Source organism: Periplaneta americana, chromosome 3 (genome assembly GCF_040183065.1).
Source record: "Periplaneta americana isolate PAMFEO1 chromosome 3, P.americana_PAMFEO1_priV1, whole genome shotgun sequence".
Lineage (NCBI taxonomy): Eukaryota > Metazoa > Arthropoda > Insecta > Blattodea > Blattidae > Periplaneta > Periplaneta americana.
This window is the reverse complement of record NC_091119.1, coordinates 179,084,086-179,109,685: the sequence shown is the minus strand read 5'-3', so window position 1 is coordinate 179,109,685 and position 25,600 is coordinate 179,084,086.

Below are 25,600 nucleotides of genomic sequence, written 5' to 3'. Positions count from 1 at the left end.
AATGGTTTCAACAGATGTAGTAAGACCTGCCTTGGTATTTTTATTCCCCCTGGAAAGACTTGTTGAAGAGTTCAAGAATATCAATTACCTGTTTTTTTTTCATCAATAAACCAAGATGTCACTCCATTTCCAAACACATTGAGTAGACCATTGGCTCCTTCGTAACATTCTTCTGCCAGTTTACTCGTCGTTTTAAAACCCAAATCATACTTTATCAGAAGTCTTCTATGTGATCTTTGGTACATGGTTTGATTCTGGCAATATTTTCAACTGGTCATGATCTGTTTCCTCATGAATGTGGGTGATATACAGATTTAACTATTGTGTTAGAAATTAGGATTCTTAACTGATTGACTCATTCCATAATACATTTTATTGTTCTAGGAAAATTACTGCTCTCCTTCATGACGAAATTACAACAATGAGCGCCGCAATGCACATAAGTGATTACCAGTAAATCTTTAAGTTTTACATTCAACTTCGTGTGATTGGAAGATTTAAATTCTGCCGTGTTAAAAACCGTTCACTAAACTGTACAACTCCACTGCAGACGTTAGCACGTAATGAAAAATGCTTGTCTACTGTGCATATTGCTGTAATGTAGTTACGAAAGTCATCTATAGCAGACAACTAGTGAGATAATCTGTATGCGTGGCTGTACACAACCAGAAATCTATGTTTTGGTATTAACTTCCTATCTATACTAATGACATCATCACAAATGAGTGATGCTATGGCTTCATCAGTGGTTAAAGCAGTTTGAAAAATCCCACAAAACAAAGTTGGGATACACTACCCTATTCAGATCATCCTTCCTACAATTAAAACGTTTTTTTTTTATATTTTTTTTCTAAACATACTCTTACGTTTAATGCTTTACAGATTATAATTTTACAAAGTGAAATAATTATATAAATAATAGAAAGCGTAACATTACTAGTATTTAAGATAATTCATAAAACAGTTGATATTCACATTGACATGTATACTATAATAAAATACAAATAAATTGAATAATTAAAGGAAGAAAATTTCATCTAAATAAGAGGACTCGGGGAAGGATGCAAGAATACTTGTAGCATTACCGCGCTGAATGGCGATACCAATGCGCTGACGTAGATATTGACTGCTTCGAGGGTCCCCAGAAAGCTGCACTAAACTTCTGCCTATGGTGGAGATGAGAGCTTTGGCTTCACTAGACCATGATCCAAACGTTTCAACCGCAAAAGGGACAAAAATATAATTATCTGCAAGATGTTTATATTTATGGTGTTTACTGACAGCGGCACTTTTTGCTGTAGATCCTGGTGTCTTAGAGGTGGAAGACAGATGAGAAAGGACCAGTGTATCCACACATGTGGAATCCCAAATTAAGGATTTGCCTACACGCCACGGGACTAGAGTCAGACCATCGGGTCTCTTGCCGTCTGAACGGCTAATCCCGGAAGGTTCTAAGATGGATGGAACTCCTGAAGATGTTAATGCTCTTTTAATGATGTCATTGAGCGATGAATGACGAGAGAGACGCTCCTTACTCATGACACAACTTAAGGCATGGTGGCCATAAGAATCTACAATATTGCCACAGATACAGTTATGAATGTGACAGATTTTGCAACCGAGACGTAAAGCCACGGAAACTTTAAAGGATCTGGGATCCATAAGGGTACCGATGTTAGGGGATGGAATTGCATGAAGCCAAGATCCTGAAACATTTTGTTGGAGAGCCAAAAATCAAGCACGATCTGTATCTGAAGAAAAAGATGACTGAAGGGACTCCTTAAGGGGAGTGGATGTTATTTTTTAAATCTTTTTTCCTATTTGGTGTAAAATATTAATTTTTTGTATGTAGAGAGCTCATAACTGTGGCAACTCAACGAATTAAAAATATTTAAAAAAATTATTTGGGGGCCCAAATTTGAAAAAATATATGCCCAATGCAGGATTGTACTAAAACCGATATATCTAAACCGTTTTTAAATATAGATTCAAACAATTTTTTTTCAATGCATTTGAAAAAGCATGTTCTACAAACTGTCTGTAACAGAATTTTGATATTGGTCCCTACGTTTGTAAAATAAACAATTAAAATTTAATAACAATTTTCTGATTTCCTTTCTTGCAAACAAACGGACGTATTTTTAAAATGAAATCAATTAACAAAATTCTGTTACAGAGAAAAGTTTCCTAATAGTCTAAAGAATGTGTGTTCTAAATTTCTTGCATGTATCTTTAATAGTTCAGAAATTATATCCATTTTTGTCTGGCAATGTAGCAAAAAAATGAAGTTACTGGAAACCGATAAAAGCGGGCGTGTGATTTAAAAATCCATGGTGCAGGAAGTTTAAAAATGACGTCTCAACATCCGATAAGAGCACAAATACCGATAAAATGTTATGCAATGGATTCCACACATATCAAATGATATTTTAAAGAAATTTTTATTTTTTTTTTTTTTTGGAAATTTAATTTACCGGAAACAACAATAAAAGTGGGCGAGTGATTTAAAAATCCATAACGCAGGAAGTTTAAAAATGGCGACTCAACATCCGTTAAGGGCACAAATACCCACAAAATGTTGTGCTATGCATTCCACACATATCACAGAGTATTTTAAAGATTTTTTTTTGAAAATTTACTCATTTTTCATAAAAAAATACTATCCTCTCCCCTTAACAAGAGAGATTAGTATTTCATCCCAATTCTTTTCTAAGTAAATTAGTTTCCCTCAGAACTGTTTTTCGGGAAATTATTGGGGAGTGGGATGGGTCCTCCTGTCCCCCTTCCTCAGTCCATGAGTCCAGTGTACATAGTGTAGACAAATATTAGTGTAATTGTTAAAGTGGTCCATGTTTTGTTCTACCCCAGTTGACAATACAAGAGTCGCGTGATCCGTCACTCAAGTACTTCGCTTGCAAGATGGAGGTGCATCGTCTGCTTAAAAACTAAAATAATACTCAATCTGTAGCCTCCTGGAACAAAGACCCTAGAGATGAGGTCTACTTCTTACAAGAAGAAATTTTAAACTTATAGCATTTAACACGTAAATATAATTCGAAGTCTGAGAATAAATAGCTCCACTTGAAACTTTAGAAGGTGGAAACTACTTTTCTTTTAAAATTAAAATGAACACCTGCTAACGATGTTCTTCGGGGTTTAATTAAAGAGTTTTATACCGTAAGAGAACTGGGAATAACAATACGTGAGTGGAGTCTAAATTGAGTTTCATTTGAAGACAAAGTATGCCGTTCTTTTATGAAAGAGGAATTTTTTATCTGGTGTCTATGGGAAGCAATCTAGAAAAAAGCTAAGCTCAACCAAAGCCCTTTTCAGTTCGACATGTTTCTATCAACAAAAGGAATCTATCTAACTCCTGTAGAAAGTTTAAATGTAAATGGGTGTATATCTCCACTACTCTGTGAGGGCGAGATTGAATTTTCTTTTCTGTCGCAGCACAGAATAAACGAAATTATGTGATACATTGTTTCCCCTAACTCTTCAATTCTACTTTAAAATTTCAACTTGTTTCTATTCTTATGAAGTCTGTAAGCGTATACGAGACGATTTTCATGATTCTATATAATTCGTAGGACATTAATCTAGAGAAAATTACGAGTAATTTCAGAATTGATGGCTTATTTTCTTGTTAATTTTCAGCGATTATACAGTTTCATGCCAGCCAATCTTATAAGTTCAATTGGTAGAGCGCTGGTTTAGAACGACCGTCGACCCGAGTTCAAATTCCGGTGATGGAGTTATATTTAGAGTGGAAAAAGCCAAGGTTGTGAGGGGTTTTCTCGGGGTTCTGCCATTTTACCTCGTAATTCCACCAAAAATTAGAACGAAACATTTTAAACATAATGTTTGGCTGAATACAGGACTGAGTAAATCATGATTAGAAATTTTTACAGAATAAAGAAATTTATAAATTCTACAAAGAATCAGATACGCCTCTATTGTAGCAAAAATGACGATCAAAAAGTGAAAGTGAATCGGTCATATCATGAGAATTCCCCTTAATTTAAAACAAGGCCCGTCAAAAACGCGTCGCTAACCCAACTCTTGAGCGTCAAAAATGCGCAGCTAATCCAACACTAGAGCGTCAAAAAACGAGCCGCTAAACCAAACCTAGGGCGTCAAAATAAGGCCGCTAACGCAACAGTAGAGCGTCAAAAACGAATCGCAAACCGAATTCTAGAGCGTCAAAATCGCGCCGGTAACCGAACACTAGAGTGTCAAAAACGCGCCGCTAAACCAGCACCAGACCGTCAAAACCGCGTCACTAATCAAACCCAAGACTGTCATAAAACGTTTCGCTAACCCAAACCTAGAGCGTCAAAATCACGTCGCTAACCCAACACTAGAGCACAAAAACGTGATGCTAACCCAATTCTAGAGCGTCAAAAACGCTACAACCCAAACCCACATCGTCAAAAACGCACCGCTAATCAAAGTCAAGAGCGTCAAAAACGAGTCGCTAAACCAAATGTTGAACGTCAATAAACGCGCCATAAACCCGCACCTGAGCGTCAAAAATGAACCGCTAACTCAAACATAGAGCGTCAAAACCTCGCCGCTAACCCAACACTAAAGCGTCAAACAGCGATGCGAACCCAACTCTAGAGCGTCAAAAATAAGCCGCAAAGCCACGCCTAGAGCGTCAAAACGACGCCACTAACCCAAACCTGGAGTGTCAAAAACGCGCCGCTAACCTATATCTGCAACGTCAAGAATCGCGCCCCTGACCTAAAACTAGAGTGTCAAAAACGCGTCTGTATCCCAAACCTGGAGCGTCAAAAACCCGCCGCTAACCTATACCTGCAGCGTCAAGAACCGCGCCGCTAACCTAATACCAGAGCGTCAAAAGCGCTGCTATCCAAAACCTAGAGCGTCAAAAACACGTCGCAAAGTCATAACTAGAGCGTAAAAAACAAGACAACACAAACCCACAGCGTCAAAAACGCACCGCTAATCCAAATAAAGAGCGTCAAAAACGAGTCGTTATCCCAACACTTGTGCATCAAAAACGCGCCATTAAACCAACACTAGACTGTCAAAAACACGCCACTAAACCGACACCAGAGCGTCAAAACCGTGTCACTAACCCAACCTACAGCGTCAATAACGTGCAGATAACCTATGCCTGGAGCGTCTAAACTTCCCTGCTAACCCATCATTAGAGTGTCAAAAACGTGATACTATCACAAGTCTATAGTGACAGCACCTCGCCGCTACCCCAAACCTGGAGCGTCAAAAACGCGCCGCTAACCCAACACTAGAGCGGATTCACTCCGTCTAATGGTATTAAGATACTAGTGTCTACTCTACGTGTTCTGTGCTCGTTGGGTCGAACGATGAACCAGATGATATTAACGTCTTTGCAGAAAGGTCATTTCTCTTATTCTTTAGTGTATCATTACTGAGCACATCCTTCACTATTTTCACGACAGATTCTTAACTAAATTGTGCGCTCATGGGGAGCTATTGATGGAAACTAACGAATTGTAAATTGGCGATATTTGCAATAAAAATTTGGGTATTCTTGTAAAAAGTATCTGAATTTTAGAACAGTCACCTGATAACATTATTTTTATATAAAAATGATCATTAATCTCCTTAAAGTTTACTTTAATTTGTTGCGAAATACTGTATGTAACTGTCTTTATCTGGTTATATAATTAAATAAGATGGCTAAGGATGAATTATAAAATAATTCATTATGAAACAAGAAAGATTACTATGAGATAATGCACAATATGACGATGTTAATCTGAAATATATATCTTCATTACATAATCGCCGCGGAAACATTTGTAACACTTCCATTTCTCTGGCGTTTCAAATGATAGAAGAGAGGAGGATTTGTAAGTCTTAACTCTTCTTCAGTTCCTTTTAATTAAACCGCGTAACGACTTTACAGTACGTTTTGATTTCACTCTTTATAAATTGTCTCTTTTAACACCTTACTGATGGAGAAAAGAAGGTCTCTTTTCAGCAGATATAGTGAAGTACTAATCAATCTCTTTTCAGTTGTAGATATACGGTGTGATTCATGAAAAATATGACTCGCGCTTCAAGATTCAGTTCTATAAATAATTCTAAGCAAAAATTGTCATGTGAAAATATGTCCGATGGCTAGTAGTTAAGGAGCTGAATGATCATTTTCTGAGGACCTCTGGAAAAAGAACTAAAGAAGAGACTAGTGAAGTGCTTTATGTGAACTGTCGCGATGTATAGGACATAAATATGGACTTTAAGACAAAGTGAAGAGAAACTACTGGAAACATTTGAAAGGAGAAGAACGGAGCGTGTGGAATCGACTGACAAAATAAAAAATGAAGCTATGATCGAAAGAAATGGTGAAGAAAGAATAGTGCTGAAACTGATATGGAAGAAAAAAGGAATTTCTTGCGTCACTGGCTAAGAAGAAACTGCCTGCCTATTGAAGGATACACTGAAAGGAATAGTGAACGAGAGAAAAGTTCCGGGCAGAAGAAGATATTAAGTTAAATTATGGACAACATTACGATATTGGCTATGGATCTCATGCGGAGACTAAGAGGAAGGCGGGAAAAAGGAAAGATTGGAGAGTGCAGGGTTTGCAGTGAGACAACTGCCCTTGTGAAGAAAATTATGAATGAATTCAAGTACAAAGCAAAATTATTAAAAAATACTGTATTAAACAAAAAATTAGCATACCTTAATTTGAAAACAGATTTTCAAACATAATTTTTTTCATTACACGCTCTTGGTCGCACGGATGTGAATCGCGCGCGTAGCGTTTCGTAGCCCTACATGAGTGATGAGCACACTAGCGTTCACAATACGGTCAAGTAATTTTTTTTTTTTTGTTTTTACTTTCTTCTGATACATAAGGTCAGCTACTACTGCACGAGAAAGGTGAGAGGTGGGAACCATATGTTGATAGTAAATACGTTATCTGGCCTCCAAAGAGACATATTTTAATGTAATATTGCGAAGTGCTGATACTAGACCTATTCATCGACAGCTGCTATCACCAGACCTGACCTATCCTACCCCTCTTCCCGTACTTCACGTCATAGCGGAACTCCTCTCCCCTTAGTGCAGACCACACTGTTTGTGTTGAGACGCAAACAAGTTACAAGTTTGATTCACAATGCGACGTATGGATTTTACAATTAAATAAGAAACGAATGATAAATTTAATCCATGTTCATATAACATTTTTTTTTTTGCAGAAAATGACCTACAGATCTGATTCATAAAGCTCGGGTCATGCGTCGTGAATCATCCTATATGTATTTCAGTTCTGTGTGGTGTCTTTCTATAAAACGTACTCACTTCCGATCCAAGTGGTCTACGGTACGATTCATGCGATGGCAATAGAGATTTATCTTTCATCCACCTTGACTGAGTGATTGTTCTTTATCCTGTGCTCTTCTCTTTGCCTCCACGGTGACCTGTTCCATGGTAACCCTGTTCAGGTTAACCTATATTGTGGACATGTTTCCCCTTGTTCTCCTTGCTTTCCTCTTGTACTCATATTACCAATTTTCTCCTTGTATTTCCCATGTTTTCATTGTATTCCCTTGTTTCTTTGTCTTTCCTTGTTCTCCAATGTTTTCTTTTATTCTCGTTGTTCTCGTATTCTTCTTCTCCTTGCTTTTGTTTCTCCTTCTAGTATTGTTTTTTCACTCCTTTTTCCAGCTTTTCTATTTGTATTCTCCTTTTCCTCCTTGTATTATTCTTGTTCCGTTTTTATTTTTTTATTACTTCTGTTTCATTTGTTCTCCTGTTATTCATATTGTACTCCTTGCATTCCCCTTGTAACCCACATATTCCCTCTTCTCCTTGTATTCCTCTGTTTCTTTGTCTTCCACTTGTTCTGCTTTGTCTTTTTATTCTTCTTGTTCTCTTTTCATTCTCCTTGTTCTCCTTGTATTCCGCCGGTTCTCCTTATATTCCCATTGTAACTCCAAATATTCCCATATTCTCCTTGTATTCCTCTGTTTCTCTGTCTTCCCCTTGTTCTCCTTTGTCTTTTTATTCTTCTTGTTCTCTTTCCATTCTCCTTGTATTCCGCCTGTTCTCCTTATATTCCCCTTGTACTCCATATATTCCACTCCTCTCCTTGTATTCCTCTGTTTCTTTGTCTTCCCCTTGTTCTGCTTTGTCTTTTTATTCTTCTTGTTCTCTTTTCATTCTCCTTGTATTCCGCCTGTTCTCCTTATATTCCCCTTGTACTCCAAATATTCCCCTCTTCCCCTTGTATTCCTCTGTTTCTCTGTCTTCCCCTTGTTCTCCTTTGTCTTTTTATTCTTCTTGTTCTCTTTTCATTCTCCTTGTATTCCGCCTATTCTCCTTATATTCCCCTTGTACTCCATATATTCCACTCCTCTCCTTGTATTCCTCTGTTGCTTTGTCTTCCCCTTGTTCTCCTTTGTCTTTTTATTCTTCTTGTTCTCTTTCCATCCTCCTTGTATTCCGCCTGTTCTCCTTATATTCCCCTTGTACTCCATATATTCCACTCCTCTCCTTGTATTCCTCTGTTTCTTTGTCTTCCCCTTGTTCTCGTTTGTCTTTTTATTCTTCTTGTTCTCTTTTCATTCTCCTTGTATTCCGCCTATTCTCCTTATATTCCCCTTGTACTCCAAATATTCCCCTCTTCTCCTTGTATTCATCTGTTTCTCTGTCTTCCCCTTGTTCTCCTTTGTCTTTTTATTCTTCTTGTTCTCTTTTCATTCTCCTTGTATTCCGCCTATTCTCTTTATATTCCCCTTGTACTCCATATATTCCACTCCTCTCCTTGTATTCCTCTGTTTCTTTGTCTTCCCCTTGTTCTCCTTTGTCTTTTTATTCTTCTTGTTCTCTTTTCATTCTCCTTGTATTCCGCCTGTTCTCCTTATATTCCCCTTGTACTCCATATATTCCCCTCTTCTCCTCGTATTCCTCTGTTTCTTTGTCTTCCCCTTGTTCTCGTTTGTCTTTTTATTCTTCTTGTTCTCTTTTCATTCTCCTTGTATTCCGCCTGTTCTCCTTATATTCCCCTTGTACTCCAAATATTCCCCTCTTCTCCTTGTATTCCTCTGTTTCTTTGCCTTCCCCTCGTTCTCCTTTGTCTTTTTATTCTTCTTGTTCTCTTTTCATTCTCCTTGTATTCCGCCTATTCTCCTTATATTCCCCCTGTACTCCATATATTCCCCTCTTCTCCTTGTATTCCTCTGTTTCGTTGTCTTCCCCTTGTTCTCCTTTGTCTTTTTATTTTTCTTGTTCTCTTTTCATTCTCCTTGTATTCCGCCTGTTCTCCTTATATTCCCCCTGTACTCCATATATTCCCCTCTTCTCCTTGTGTTCCTCTGTTTCTTTGTCTTCCCCTTGTTCTCCTTTGTCTTTTTATTTTTCTTGTTATCTTTTGATTCTCCTTGTATTCCGCCTGTTCTCCTTATATTCCCCTTGTACTCCACATATTCCCCTCTTCTCGTATTCCTCTGTTTCTTTGCCTTCCCCTCGTTCTCCTTTGTCTTTTTATTCTTCTTGTTCTCTTTTCATTCTCCTTGTATTCCGCCTGTTCTCCTTATATTCCCCCTGTACTCCATATATTCCCCTCTTCTCCTTGTATTCCTCTGTTTCTTTGTCTTCGCCTTGTTCTCCTTTGTCTTTTTATTCTTCTTGTTCTATTTTCATTCTCTTTGTATTCCGCCTGTTCTCCTTATATTCCCCTTGTACCCCATATATTCCACTCTTCTCCTTGTATTCCTCTGTTTCCTTGTCTTCCCCTTGTTCTCCTTTGTCTTTTTATTCTTCTTGTTCTATTTTCATCCTCCTTGTATTCCGCCTGTTCTCCTTATATTCCCCTTGTACCCCATATATTCCACTCTTCTCCTTGTATTCCTATGTTTCTTTGTCTTCCCCTTGTTCTCCTTTGTCTTTTTATTCTTCTTGTTCTATTTTCATCCTCCTTGTATTCCGCCTGTTCTCCTTATATTCCCCTTGCACCCCATATATTCCACTCTTCTCCTTGTATTCCTCTGTTTCTTTGTCTTCCCCTTGTTCTCCTTTGTCTTTTTATTCTTCTTGTTCTATTTTCATTCTCCTTGTATTCCGCCTGTTCTCCTTATATTCCCCTTGTACCCCATATATTCCACTCTTCTCCTTGTATTCCTCTGTTTCTTTGTCTTCCCCTTGTTCTCCTTTGTCTTTTTATTCTTCTTGTTCTATTTTCATTCTCCTTGTATTCCGCCTGTTCTCCTTATATTCCCCTTGTACCCCATATATTCCACTCTTCTCCTTGTATTCCTCTGTTTCTTTGTCTTACCCTTGTTCTCCTTATATTACCTTTGTTCTTGTTATATTCCTCTTGTACTCCTTTTATTCCCCATTTTATTTTTGTATTCCCCATGTGTCCCGTGGATTATGTTTGTTCTGTTTTCATTCACCTTCTAGACTACGCCTCGAATTCTTCTCCACTCGCTGCTCAACAACTTTTACATAAATTATATGTAGCATAGTAGAGTGAGATATCTGTCGCTTTCTTATTTTTTATTTATCTATCACTCTATACAGTACGCTGATTCATATTTGCATTCAGAGTTATAATTGCGAGTAAATTATGTCAAGATAAACGTCAATCTGACGGATTAAAATAAACATAACATTAGTTAATATATATATATATATATATATATATATATATATATATATATATATAATTTTGTTTTTACGTAAGTTTCACTTTCTTAGGACGATGATTTTCGGAACATTGGAAGCTCGACCATATTTGCCGAAACTGTACGTGAATAGTGGCTTGATTAACAAAGTAAATCAACGAAGTTCGCAAAGGAATTCGTTATACGTACGGACTATTATGGTTTGACAAGAGAAACTCATTGTGAACGTACAGCGGTAGCTTATTCAAACCTTGCAGCAGGTAATGAAGTTCTTTTATATACGCTGGAACCATTCCGCTCTAAATGAAGTTCTATTAACACCCTATAAATAAAACATGTTATTCTGGACATCGCAACAATTATTACTTGGGAGACCGAAATATCTTCTTGTTTTTCCCAGTTGTGGTTGTCATGTATGTAAATAAAAACAAGAATCATTTGCTTCAAATATATGTCGAAATTAGTTCCTCTATTTCTAATAATACATAAAAATAATACACTGTGTCTTGAGAATCATAGTGGGTTTCAAAATATTACATTTGTTTTAATGAATAAAGGTAGAAACGTAATATTGGTTCCGGATGAAAATAAAAGACTCAGTGTTTTCGTTTGTAATTTTGAGGCACTAAAGGAAACAAAAAACCTTACCAATCAAACAAATACACTATTTTGATTGTTGCATTTAATTATACAAGATGGATTTCCAAAGAAAAGTGCAATGTGTTTTGTGGCTGGAAAAATTTGAATCTGTGACTCGTGTATGACGTGAATTTCGTCGCGTATTTAATGACGAATCACAACACGAGCCATCTCCTCCTCCCCCGTTACGTGATCACTTGATCAAATCTCAGTCCCCCTCGCGTATGTGGTACCTAAGAGGTTACGTCCAATTTCACCTTCCCCTTCAAAATTTTCTAGAGCTCCTTCAGTAGAGCAGCGTAACCCGGAGTGAGACTAGTGGCCAACAGGCTTGGAGCTCACATACTTAGTTTTGTACAGCCCCCAACCCCTTGCAAGGACGCGTTTTGCGTACCTTTTAAGTTTGTCCTCCCAATTCTCTTTCGATTTTTCAATGGCGTCGAGATCACTTTTAACTTTTTAAAGAGAGTAACATTCGTCATTGTGATAAACCATCGAAAATGATGAAGCCATCCGAATAGAATTTGTTCAAAGGACTTCGGAAAACAACAGTTCATAGAGCTTTAAAGAAACCTCTTCATCTGGCTCCTTATAAACTTCAGTTGTTACATGCACTTCATTCAGTTGATTATCACAAAAAGCATAAGTTTGATTTGTAATGGCTAGTTCTATAATATTAATGTACAGAGTCATCATTTTATTTTTAGTAACATTTTTTAAATTAACCTGGCTATACCTTTAGAGAATCGGAAACACAGTTTTCTATCCCCTTCCACGACTGGAGTTCGATGATACTGACGTAAAACACAAATAAATCACTTTACTAGGTATAGGAGGGAAGAAAAGTAGTTCATCTATTTACGTAAACTAGGAAATATCGCGATTTTGAGTTCGATAATTTTCATTAGATTTTTGTTTCATAAAATACAGTACTGTATTAACAATGAGTGTTTTTACTCATGAACTGAGTTATCCATGCGAACGTATCCATGCAGTGTATATTATACTGTCTACAGCACATTAGCGTACAATATAGAGAAAGAAGTTAAACTGAAAAATAATCATAATATGGATATTTAAACACATTTTTGAAAATGGTGGCCTTTCATTTCGATACAGGCATATTATTGCACTATAGACTATTGCATCTAATTCCAATTGCCAGTTTCGTCTTGCGTACTAGTAACTCATGTTGAAATAATTCTGTACCCACTCTATAAAAGAGTACCTTATGTACTGTAAATTCAATCTTCACTTCTGCCCGATCCGAAAAGATAAAATTACTCAGACATGCTATCTACTGTCCGTCCAAGTGGTTATGCCGCAGGATCGTAGAAAGGGAGAAATCACGTGACAGTTAATTACTTAACGAGGCCCTTTTATTTAAGTTATTTTAAACAGTTGTATAATATTACGTAAACGTCCAATTCCTAACAGAAAATTAATGTTTTCAGAAAAGTGCTAAGACAGCCCATCTGTTACAGGGGGCGAGCAGAAGCAGGTGGGGGAAATCGGGATGCGACATAGGCAAACGGACAGTAGGCTGTGCGAAAATATGATTCAATATTGAAAGCTCTGGATAATGCGAACATATTTCTGGAACGTACTACACTCACTAACTCAGTGCTGTTTACTATATGCGGCCTTGATTCTGTGTGGAGGACATTAGTAGAAGGGGTGGGAGTGAAGTACATTAAAAAACTCAGGTACAATAAAAATTGAAGTAAAAATAAAATGATGTCCCTGTATGATAGACATGTACGATACATTTTGAGGGAACCATAGTGAAAAATTTGTCCTGAGCTGGGACTAAATTCGGAATGTCGCTTCATATGAAGAGAAAATATTATTGCATGCTCTTCATTAATTACTACTAGACTACATAGACCAGGCCTGGGTACAACGGGGAAGTGAAACGGAACTCTGAAACTCATTTCCATGTACTTTTCGCTTAAAGTGCCTTATAAACAAACGCAGAGTAAGCACTGTGCATTAGTGATGGATTTCAAGCGACTAGCGAGGGCCGAAAGTTCGTAAAGTTATGATGCCTGCCTTAAACAGTACGTCACTGAGCAATGCCGGGGAATATGGTGTGAGGAGTTTCGGGAAAATCTGCAATGTTTCCATTGAGTTACTCGTATTAGTGCCCAAGCCTGCCATAGACCCACACATCAGGAAGGGAAAAAGAAATTGGTTGGATCACTGGCTGAGATCTGCTTACTGAAGGATGCACTGGAAGGAATGGTGAACGGGAAAACGTTCTGTGCAAAAGAAGATATCAGAAGATAGCCAACTTAAGATATATGTATCGTATACGGAGACTAAAAGGAAAGCTGAAAAGAGAGAAGATTAGAGATTGCTCGGTTTGCAGTGAAAAATCTGGACTTGGGCTCAACACTATGAATAAATGAATTTCTTTGTGTGGAGTGTGGCATTTTATGGGGCAGAACCATGAACATCACGACGAAGTGAAGATAAACGACTAGAAGCATTTGAAATGTTACGGAGAATAATGAAGCTTGTGAAATGGGCAGACAAAATAAGAAATGAAGCTGTGCTAGAAGGAGTGGGTGAAGAAAGAATAATGCTGAAACTGATCAGGAAGAGAAAAAGGAATTGACTGTGTCACTGGCTAAGATGAAACTGCGTATTGGAGGATGCACTGGAAGGAATGGCGAACTGGAGTAAAGTTCGAAGAGAAAAAGATATCAAGTTGTAGGCGACATTAAGATAATGTAGATCGTATGCGAAGACTAAGGCGAAGATGGAAAAGAGAGAGGGTTGGAGAATGCTGAGTTTGTAGTGAAGGACCTTCCCGTGGATAGAGAAATATGAATGAATGAATCATTGACCCATTCGCTCCATCTGTAAACTGAAACATAAATAAAACATTTAAGCATCACAACTGCAGGTCCATCCCCGAAATTCCTTGATACAGAGCAGAATTTTTTCCACTTTATTATGCTATCTGGGTCTAAAAATTTTACAGCTTATGTTTAAACAAACAAAGCAGACAATAAAGCTGAGAATGACCCTACCCCATATTATACACAAATAATAATGTAAACATGTTATTAAAACGTTCTGAATAATGAATAAAATATGAATGAAAGAGTCATAAATTAAAAAATAAAATCAAATTTTACTCTCTTACACTATAAATTACTTTATGCTCGACAATGCCGAAATGTAGTAATTATACACCTGGTAGCAGCCCTTTAATGGACCTCATTAAAGTACACCTATTCATTGAAGTTCAGGTGTTCCACTTTCAGAAAACACCTTTGTAGCAATATGAAAGCGCAAATATCGATTATTCTCGGATATGCAATCGAAAGACAACTAGCGAAACGTCACGGAGGCTGGAAATCCAATACGTCGCAGAAGGTTATGTTCTGTTACTATAATAATTAGGGTTAATTGTAAATAATATTTAAATAAATTCAATTTGTCACCTCGTTTTTCAATGTCTAAATCAATTTCAAGGTTATATCAAGATTAATCTTTATTTTACTTTCTAGATTATATCAAGGTCAATGACATTTGTGTCTCGAAAAAAATCAATACTTTCGCGTCTGCGCACATCTCACAATTTACGAGGTACTGCACAAGGTTAGTTCCACTCCTCAGTCAGATAAGAATAACATGAATGCTTATGAATCATTTCAAGTTAGAAATATGGTCGAGCATAAAAAGTCGTATGAAACTTGACTATAATGGTAGTAATTAAGACGCTCGTATGAAAATTATGAAACTCGCTTGCGCTCGTTTCATAAACATACTCGCGTCTTAATTACTACCATTATAGGCTCGTTGCATAATGTACTATTACAAGTTGTACTCATTCCCAGCATGCGTCGCTGCCCCTTCTGTTTATCGTAAAGCTAAACTCAAGGTTTGATAACCATAACAGTAAAATACACAACCTAGAAGTTCCGTTGGGGAGGGGGCGGTACTTGAAACTGTTGTTTGTAACTTGCGTTGAAATTCTAAACATCTCTCTCGGAGTTTAAATCAGAGAACCCGACTGCGTATTGTTTTCCCAAAGGATTGGCCCGGGAGATCGTCCAATAGACGTGGGGGGGGGGGGGACAACAGGCTAGTTGTAACTCAGAATTGACTGTAAAGCGAACACGATTTATCCCGCTCGCTGAACTGCAGTAAGGATGCATTCATAGGCATAGCGACAGTTTTAACAAGCGTCGTTATGCTCATGGGATGAAATGAGGGACTGAACCCTTCCTGTGAGCAGAATGGAGTGTCTCAGCTGGAAGGCAACGAGGTGTCTGGGGTAGGAACGTGATCCGGAATTGAACAGGAGTATTCAGTATAAAAATTTTGACATCACTCACTCACTCACTCACTCACTCACTCACTCACTCACTCACTCACTCAGTCACTCACTCAGTCACTCACTCAGTCACTCACTCACTCACTCACTCACTCATTTAAATTAACCGTTTACATTCATTTATTCATGTAGTGATTTAATCATTCACTTAATCATTAATCAAATCATTCATTCGTTCATTCATTTACAAACTTATTCATTCAATTAATCATTCACTAACTCGTTCATTCACCCACTCAGGCATTCATTTACTCACTTAGTGATTAACTGACTCACTTAATCTTTCACCAACTCGTTCATTCACTCATTCACTTAATCATTCTTCAACTCGTTCATTCACTTAATCATTCGTTAACACGTTCATTCACGCATTCACAACTCGTTCATTCACTCATTCACTCATCAACTCGTTCATTCACTTATTCACTTAATCATTCAGCAACTCGTTCATTCACTCATTCATTTATTCACTTACTCAATTAGTAATTCACTCAATCACTTAATAATTCTCCATCTCGTTCATTCACTCATTCACTTAATCATTCACCGACTCGTTCATTCACTCATTCAGTCCACACCTGTGAAGTAACAGTCAGCGCGTCTGGCCGCGAAACCAGGTGGCCCGGGTTCGAATTCCGGTCGGGGCAAGTTACCTGGTTTTCTCTCAACCCAATACGAGCAAATACTGAGTAACGTTCGGTGCTGGACCCCGGACTCATTTCACCGGCATTATCACCTTCATTTCATTCAGACGCTAAATAACCTAGATGTTGATACAGCGTCGTAAAATAACCCAATATAATAATAATAATAATAATAATAATAATAATAATAATAATAATAATAATTCACTCATCCATTTATTCACTTACTCAATTAGTAATTCACTTACTCACGTAATAATTCTCCAACTCGTTCATTCGCTCATTCACTTAATCATTCATCAATTCGTTCATTTACTCATTCATTTATTCACTTACTCAATTAGTAATTGACTCACTTAATAATTCTACAACTCGTTCATTCGCTCATTCACTTTATAATTCATCAACTCATTTATTCACTCATTCGCTTAATCATTCACCAACTCGTTCATTCACTCATTCATTTATTCACTTACTCAATTAGTAATTCACTCACTCACTTAATAATTCTCCATCTCGTTCATTCACTCATTCACTTAATCATTCATCAACTCGTTCATTCACTCATTCACTTAATCATTCACCAACACGTCATTTATCAATTTGTTCATTCATTCATTTATTCATTAATTTATTGATTTAGCAACTCTTTCATTGGGCAATTTATTTATTAACTTAATTGATTCACTCACTCAATCATTTCCAACTGGTTCATTCACCCATTCAATTAATTATTCAATAACTCATTCAGTCACTCATTTATTCATTTACTCAATTGATGATTCACTCACTCACTTCATAATTCTCCAACTCGTTTATTAATTCAGTTAATCATTCACCAAATAATTAATTGATTCACTTATTTATTCATTCACTTAATTGACTCACTCACTCAATAAGTACTGTCCTATTCTCAATAGTATCTCTCGCCAGGTGTCTCCAAAAAAGTTAATTTGCGCTAATTGTTTGTGCAAATTGTATATACAGTATGTAAACGGTGCTTTATTTAAGTAGCCGTCAAGTGATGGCTCCTTGAGAGAGAACTTGGTGAATCATCGTAACTCCTGTCCAACACTTATCAGCTATTCCGCGGTTATAACGAAACCATGTGAACTTGGCTAGAAAGAATTTAATTTGAGTATTGAGTACTTGAAAATAAAGAACTTGTGAAGTATTAATTTTTATTTTTAGTCGGTGATTAGAGAATAATTTGTTTCGGAAGTAATTAGCAGGATTTCTAGAGCCGTTTAACGGCAAATCGAAAAACATTTGGCAACATTGTTTCGATTTGATTTTCACCGCTTTCTTCTTCTTCTTGCTAGGTGAATGTGAAGAAAATCCATTAAGTAATTTATGAGAAATATCTGCACATATCTAGAGGAGATGCACATTTTCTGTATCAGGGAAGTTGAAAACGTGTTTAACAAACAATCTAAAAAGTAATTATAGCATCATCTCAATGCTTTTCTTTGTATTTCATATAACGAGAAAGTAGATAAGAGATATTCCTGAAAACTGACTGAAAATCATAATTTCGAGCTCATGATTTTATGTCAAATAAATTATTATTATTTTTAATTGCCCACGTTTATGTACAGAAGCATAGACTGTTGTAACTTTAGCATAGTGTACCTTTGAACATTTTTTTTGTTACCTAGAGGACTCGTCCACACCTGTGGAGTAACGGTTAGTACGTCTAGCCGCGAAACCAGGTGGCCCGGGTTCGATTCTCGATCGGGGTAAGTTACCTGGTTGAGGTTTTTTCCGGGGTTTTCCCTCAACCCAATATGAGAAAAAATGGGTAACTTTCGATGTTGGACCCCGGACTCATTTCACCGGCATTATCACCTTCATCTCATTCAGACGCTAAATAACCTAGATGTTGATAAAGCGTCGTAAAATAACCTACTAAAAACAAAAAAACCTAGAGGACTTAAACTGAAGTAGATTGTAGAGAAAGCCGCTAAGTAGCTCTGGTCGTAGTTTCAGTTTGATTTATTACAAAGTGTGAGTTCTGTGCACAAAAGAATTTTTTTTAGTACCAAAAGTAAACATTTCGTTCATTGATATATGTTTTCTAACACAAAACCAGATTGTATCTGTTACTATCTATCAAGTACAGTGTGTTCCCTATCATCTGGTGAGTAATAACATATTTTAATATCCATTATTTATTCGAATATCTAGTTTTGGGAGCCATATTTGTTTAAACGTGCACCCTCTTGTGCCTTTCAACACACGCCATCTTGTACTATGGAACGTGTTCCAAGGTAGGCCTACATGATACTATCGGTTTTTGTTTTTTTTTTTATTATTATTTTAAGATCATGTCACGAAGTAAGTCTGAAGTTAAGAGACTCACAATTGATCCAGATTCCTTGAAGAAAACTGTTGAAGGAGTTATTGCTTCTCCAGGAATTAAAATCTCAATCAGAAAAGCCTGCTCCGGTTTATGATTGCAAATACATTTTAAATATGATTGTCAGTTCTTACAGCTATATCCCCACCTATATTCCATGTGTTCCAACTTACAAGAGGGTATGTTCCAAGGTACATGAACCTGTTGTACAGGGACATCATTTTATTTTTACTTCAATTTTTATTGTACCTGAGTTTTTGAATGTACTTCACTCCCACCCCCTCTACTAGTAAACTTCCAACCGTTCTCCAAACATAACGAGGCCGCGTATGCATTACTGAGTTACTGAGTATAGTACGTTCCAGAAATATGTTCGCGTTTTCCAGTGACGAAAGAACTTTCAATATTGAATCATATTTTCGCATAGGTACTGTCGTCCGTTTGCCTACGTCGCATCCCGGTTTCCCCCACCAGCTTCTGTTCGCCCCTCTGTGAAGTCTAGTAGCTGGGCTGTCTTAGCTCTTTTCTGAAAACATTAATTTCTGTTAGGAATTGGACGTCTACGTAATATTATATCAACTGTTTAAAATAACTTAAATAAAAGGGCCTCAATAAATAATTGTCACGTGATTTCCCTCCTCTCTACGACCGTGCGATCTTTTTGGATCAGGCAGAAGTGAAGATTAAATTTACAGTACGTAAGGTACTCTTTTATAGAGTAGGTATAGAATTATTTCAAGATGAGTTACTCGTACGAAGGACGAAACTGGTAATTGGAATTGGGTACAATAGTCTATAGTGCGATAATATGCACAAAAGAACTGAAGCCTGTATCGAAATGAACAGCCACCATTTTTAAAATGTGTTTAAATATCCATATTATGATTATTTTTCAATTTAACTTCATTCTCTATATTGTACACTAATGTGCTGTAACAGTACAATATACACTACATAATTAATACGTCCGAATGGATAGCTCAGTTCGTGAGTAAAAACACTTATTTTAATACTGTACTGTATTTTGATTAAACAAAAACCTAATCAAAATTATCAAACTCAAAATTGCGATATTTCCTAGTTTACGTAAATGGATGAACTACTTTTCTTCCCTCCTATACCTAGTAAAGTGATTTGTATTTTACGCCAGTATCATCGAACTCCAGTCTTGGAAGGAGGAGCAAGCGGTGTTTCCGGTTATAGACCTTTAATCCAAAGGTATAGCCAGGTTAATAATAAAAATATTAGTAAAAATAAAATGATGTCCCTGTACCTTTGAACACATTACATATCCCTTCATTTTATTTTTTCCATCCTTAATAGATCTGTAAATCAGGAAAATACATACAGGAAGTTGTAAAGGAATCTTCAATAATTATTTCAAGCATTTTTTCATTTAAAAAATTTCATTTCCCAAAATTAAAAAAAAAAATAAAATGTGAAAAGTGTTTAAAGGTACAACAGTCTCCTCTATATTATAATGCTTTAGGTTATGGTATGGAATAATAATTATCTGCACTAAACTGCTTAGTCCTCAGATATTTACAGAATTAAACTGTCCCTCCAGCACGAGCTCTTCAATGTTGTTGTACGTCGAATTGTAACTGCGTCCGAATCTTATCAACAGTATCAATTTTTTGTTACTTGGAATACAAACATGTAAAAGTGTTTACATATTAGCCACGATAATCGAACGAATATTTCTAGAATAATACAGGCCCAGTATAAATGTGGAAACAGCGGAGCGTTTTTGTACTACTTCTCTTCCTGCAGGGGAGTGGAAAATTAATTACTCTAGTCAAATAAAGCTTAAACGAAAATTAATATTATTATTTGTATGAACGCAAATTAATATTATTATTTGTATAAGTCTCAGAATAACATTAATAATTTTCATTCCCTTCCATGTAAGTAAACTACTGTATGTCTTGTAAATGACATTCCTTATTATTTTACAAGGATTTTTTTATAGTAACGCATAATCACAATTAAAATTCAATGAGGGAATTTTTAATAGAAAGCTTGGCGACACAAAACTTTCTGTTCAAAGAGAGAAGTTGTTATGGAAAACAAATATTTTTACTACTATTGTTGTTCTATACTTGTTTTTTTTGAAAGATAGGACATGACAGTTAAGCGGCCGAACTTGGAACTACAGTGCTATGTTGCCAATATGGACTACCACGCTGCCAGCTGATGGAAGGTATCAATTGACGTTAAGATGGCTGACGTTAAACCATTCATTGGCAATTGACGCGAAGGTAAGAAAACAATACAAAAATCTACAGAGAATCAAAGACGAAACGTACCAATGCTAAGATTGTGTGCACAATAAATGTCGCCAAGAGAGCTATTAAGCACTTGCCATGTGAGAACGGTAAGTTTGGCAACTCAACCGTTGTTACCATAGCAACAGGCCTACCACGCTATATGACATTCAGTTGTTTTTCCGAGCGCAACGCTCCTGTCATGTCCCATCTTTAAAAAAAACAAGTATAGTTATGACGTCATCGAAAAAATTTTTAAACAGCATCCTATGGCATAAATAGGAAAACATTTTCTATAATCCATTTCCTAAAACACTTGATCAACTTTCTACCTCTTAGCCTCAAAAAGAATCTCATTCAAACTAGTGATACCCCAATTCGGTTATTACGATTATCTATTCACGAATCTAAATACAGATCTTGTTCACACAGATTACAGCGGGTTCAAAATACCTGCGTTCGTTTCGTTTGTAATATTAGAAAATTCGATCATGTAACACCGTCACTAGAACTGTTGTCTTGGAATCCACTTAAAGACAGGAGACCCTTCAACTCTCTCTCTTATTACTATTTAAAATCATCCACACCTCCAAGTCCACGCCTGTGGAGTAACGGTTAGCACGTCTAGCCGCGAAACCAGGTGGCCCGGGTTCGATTCCCGGTCGGGATAAGTTACCTGGTTGAGGTTTTTTCCGGGGTTTTCCCTCAACCCAATATGAGCAAATGCTGGGTAACTTTCGGTGTTGGACCCCGGACTCATTTCACTGGCATTATCACCTTCATCTCATTCAGACGCTAAATAACCAAAGCTGTTGATAAAGCGTTGTAAAATAACCTACTAAAATTAAAAGAAAAATCCACACCTCCATACCCTCTTACCTAGCATCTCGTTTTATTTATCTTTCACTACCTCGAACCCGGAACATGTACCTTCTCTCTATTCCTCTGCACAGAACATCCTTCTACTCATCATCTTCCAGCATATCGATTCCATGCCTTTGGAATTCTCTCCCTGACCACGTCAAGGAGTGTCGGACAATAACAAAATTCAAATTTAAATTAAGGAATGACATTCTAGTTCATGGAGTCCACAGCTGTGGAGTAAATGTTAGCGCATCTGGCCGCGAAACCAGGTGGCCCGGGTTCGATTCCCGGTCGGAGCAAGTTACTTCGTTCAGGTTTTTCCTGAGTTTTCCCTCAACCAATATGAGCAAATGCTGGGTAACTATCGGTGCTGGACCCCGGACTCATTTCACCGGCATTATCACCTTAATCTCATTCAGACGCTAAATAACCTAAGATGTTGATAAAGCGTCGTGAAATAACTTACTAAAAAATCTAGTTCATGGAATTGCTTGTTGGACATCTGTCAGGTTGCGCAATTTCGGCATAACCCATAACACATAATAAATATTGTAACTATGCTGTTGTCAATTTTACCTTTAACACGTGATGTATTTGTTATTATTATTATTATTATTATTATTACAATAAGTAATGCTATTACCTTATTTTTACTACCTTTTTGTCTTGTAATAGCTCAATGAGAGCTCTGTAGTGTTCTTTGACCCTGTTATCCCTCTATATGGCTTTAATTAATTTGCTATAAATTTTGTCACTGTTTGAATTTTTATGTGTGCTCTGTTAGGATTGAAGAGAAGACCTTACGACCTTAATCCTGTCATATTAAATAAATATTCAATATACTTTTTAATAACAGCTGAATGGGCATATTTTCTGTTAACTTCCATTGTTTGTTTGTTTACTTGTTTGTCATTTTTCTTACTCTGTTATCTTTCATTGTCTATTTGTTATTTTATTGTTTTGTATGCTTTGTCATATGGCTGCCTCTGATTTGAGGAAGCTCTAGTAAATAAATATGCAATACATTAATTTGTTTTATAATAGAGAACTATGGTTATGGTTACTATGGTAACAATTTAATTGTTGATAGATTTTGTTAGTCCTTGTCTTTTGAAAGCAGTTTTATTGGTGAAATCAACATAAAATATTATGTTCTTAATAGAAAATTAGAGAAGTGAGATTCTGATGATGGTAGGATTTGATGACAGAAAACATGAACAAGAGATATGCACACTTTTTAACGAAACTCATCGGAATCGGCCACTTACTGTATTTCTCAGGCAACTGTGAGTAGAATAGAAGAAAAATTTAGTGAACATTGACATGTCGAAGAAAAAAAAATATCTGGTAGATTGTTCATTCACAGCAATTTGAGACTTAACGTTTTGCTAATATTAAATAGAAACTACAACCAACTTCAACACGGTTTTAATATAACAACATTGTTTCATTAAGTTTATCAGATGGCGGTGAGAATATTATAATTGACTGACTATGCCTTTTAAACTTATATCTGTTTATATTTACTTTTACTTTGTATTACAGTCCGATCCGTTTAGGTATGGATAATATTAATTTATTATTATAAAGCTATTATGATAGTAGGAACTATTTCTTGCTGGTGTTATTATGATTAAAAGAGGGGAATTACATAGGCTATATGACAATCAACAGTGCACAATCTGAAAGGACAAATGAAAATCGTAGATGATTAAAATGGGCACTACAAATCAACAGCGGGCACAATGTGTTCTTTGATATAGTAAATTTGAGAGTGTTAAAAGAGATCAAATGAAATTTCGACGTGAGTATGGTGTGCGTAATGTATCTAAATACGATTCCATAATGTTGTGGTATCGAACATTAGCAGGAACAGGTTCTGTGTTAAAAAAAAAACATGCAGGAGGTCGCAGGCGAAACCCAGTACGAGAAGCAGCTGTCTCTTGGCTTGGCCCCCAAACTCCCCAAATCTAACCTCTCCTGACTTCTTCGTGTGGGGTTTTGTTAAAGACATTGTCTATTCACAGAAACCCAGGAAGATTGATGATCTGAGAGTAAAAATGACTCAAGCTTTTCGACAAATCACCCCTGACATGGGCTGAATTGCATCACCGTTATGAGTTGTGCAGGGTGCGCAATGGGGGTCATGTTGAGCTCTGAGGAATCTCCCATCTTTCAGTGTTGTGTGCACAAAGTTTCTGAAAATGAAGTTCAGTAGTAAATGTTTTACGATGTTTTTATTTTATCCATACCCAAACGAATCGCCCTGTATTTCATATAATTTAGAGAGCTTTTACTAAAAACCATTGCACGCACCATGTAAGCAAAACTTTTAGCGAACTCTCCCGTATTTTTGACTCGGCTTACGCCTCATCCGCTGAGGCCTTATTTTGCGTCCTTTATACGTAAATAGCTATTATAATGTTATACAGTTATTGCTTTCGTCAACATTAAGAAACGAGCGAAGTTTTCTAAAATTGACTCATGCAATAAACTATATCATTATAAACTAGTTTCATAATATATTGTCTATTCTCACTAGAAAAGAAATTGCATTGCTACAAAGAATTAATATGGAGATTTTCTATGTTTTGGTTGCCTGAAATAATAACACTGAGGTGTTAAATTAAAATATGAACTGATAATTTCTGGTTAACAGTAACCAAAACCGAATTTATAGGTATAAAAAAAGCATTTTTCTACTTCTAAAATTTGCATGCAGTCAACGAATATTGAAGAATTCACAAGCAACATCCAATGATGTTCATTGCAGAAACGCTCTAAACTGAGTCGCTGTTTAAATCAGGAAACTCACAAAAAATATTCTGATCACATTTTAACGTAACTACAAGTCCATGTGGACGATACAGGAAATGAAAAATCCAACCAACTCTCAAAAACTGTTGTCTACATCAGTTGCCGAATACAGTAAATAAAATAGAGTTAAAAAAGGAGTTGATTCAACTAGATTGAAATGTCCTGTGAATAAACAGTGATAATGGACGAATCACATGACTTCATTTCCCAAAAGTAAATGACTGTATTTAATGAAAAATATACGATTCTCATCACTTAGTAAAGGAATTTCTGGCAAAAAATGGAAAAATATATAAGTTACATTAAAATATTAGGATGATGCATAAACCTAACATTTTGATTTCAATGTATACATATAATTTGAACTGGTAATAGAAATTACAGCAAAACGGCTGAACGGATTTTAATGAATGACTCCTCATTTTGAAGCTTGGAACCCAAATATTTTCAGAAAAATAGTAGTTTTCACAGAAATGTCAATTTTCCTACATAATTTTCCTATTTTACAAAATCCATCTGTCATCAGTTTTGAGAACTACTAGCTTTTCAGTATAAGGCTGATACTAAAATAAACAATATCATGGAGGCCATGACTCCAGAATTGCCAACAGATTCTCTGACATAATGCCAATAGGTCGATCTTCATTTGTCTCTATATTGGTTACTAAAAACTTCAAAGCTTATTACGAAGTTTATAATTATTATCATGAATAAAATTTACAGATTTGATTATTTGTTGTGTAATTTTATTAGTACAGCTATGTGGTGTATATAGGTTATTAAAAACTATAAAATTCAAGAAGGTTTGTTGAAATTATTATCATTAAAAATGAAATATTACAGGTTTAATATGGTGTATTTTGTCACTGATACACATGATACTATTATTGATGATATGAAAATGAAACCTTTGGGGTTATTTATGTAAGTAAACGTAGAGAATAACTTATTATTAGATCTTCATTTCTATAATTTTCTGAGTAACGGCTATACAAACATATGTTACTAAA